This window comes from Morus notabilis, unplaced genomic scaffold (genome assembly GCF_000414095.1).
Source record: "Morus notabilis unplaced genomic scaffold, ASM41409v2 Scaffold1154, whole genome shotgun sequence".
Lineage (NCBI taxonomy): Eukaryota > Viridiplantae > Streptophyta > Magnoliopsida > Rosales > Moraceae > Morus > Morus notabilis.
The window spans coordinates 375,406-376,820 of NW_010359557.1; positions in this window are offsets into that span (position 1 = coordinate 375,406).

A 1,415-nucleotide genomic window follows, 5' to 3' on the forward strand; every position below is an offset into this window, starting at 1 on the left:
TATAATTTGTGTGTGCGCATGCGCATATAAAGAAGATTTAAAATTTGTCTATTAATTCTTGATTAGCCTGAATTGTAGTGGTGGTATTTCTAGAAGTCGAATTCTTGATATATATTGACAAAAACTAAGGGAATCAAATTATCACTTTCAGTTAACTCAAAAGAGTCCTTTTTCCAAAATGTCCAATTGCATTAACATGAATATAGATGATCTCTAAATTATATATTCTTTTCTCTGAGTACATTAGTATTAAGTGGGTTGTAATTAGTTTCCATAAAATTCACAAGGACACATGCATGTATCAACATATTATGGGGAAATATTTACTACAGATCATTCCCTCCACCCCAAAAAAAAAAAAAAAAAAAAAAAAAAAAAAAAAAAAAAAGTAAGTACAACGACAAGTGCGTACTTTCTAGTTCTACTTTCTGGAGAAGCCAAGTTTTTTGTTGTTGGGGCACTTGCTACCTCTTTTAAAATATCTCTTGTAGCATTATCTTCAAACACAGTACTTGAAACTATGGGGAAGCACACACCAAAAAAAAAAAAAAAAAAAAAAAAAAAAAAAAAAAGAAAAAGAAAAAAAAGAGAAAAACTTGAGCAGTAATATATATTCATAATTTTTCCTGGGTGTTTTTGGATATATAACATATACTCCCATAGTAAAATTATATGATCTTAGGTTGGTTATCACTTGTTTTATAAGTAACCTTCTTTATCTGCAAAAAAATTTGGTTGGAGTAGATCAAGCCCACCTTTGATCCGAGATTATATATTATGCTTATGTATTTGAGAGAATAAACTAAAAGGGAGTATGATCGACTTGTGAGGGAGAAATATGATCAATTCAAGGAACACATAACTTAAATATTGCCAGACAATAAGAATAAAGTTATGTCCATATATATAGTAAATTAATAAGGGAGAAAAGATAGAGAATTCCTTGGCGACTTTAAATTATGTAAGTAGTGTTCTCGAACTTGGTATATATGGGATGAAGTCACTAGTTAAAAAAAATAAAAAAAATAAAAAATTACGTCCGTATTTGTGTAAAAAGAATGCCAGGTCAAAAAAGAGACCTACCCTAACCTATAACCCCAGGATTGACATCATGAGAACTATATTGCATGTAACTTTCTTGGGAGTTTATTTGTCATATTTGTTCATTTGAGGTAAATTCTAGAAGACATGATTAATGAAGTAGGAATTGGTGAGTTGCTTTGTCCTAACTGATCTCCACTTTACACATGTAGAAACTTCAAGCCTATAGGTTCAACTTTGGTAATAATTATTAGATCCAATATTCATATTGATATCATACAATTCAAATATATTTAATTTCATTTTCCCTTTTAATAGAGAAGATCAACGTGGGACAGAAGGCTACAAATAGTCATATCCTATATATAAGATTG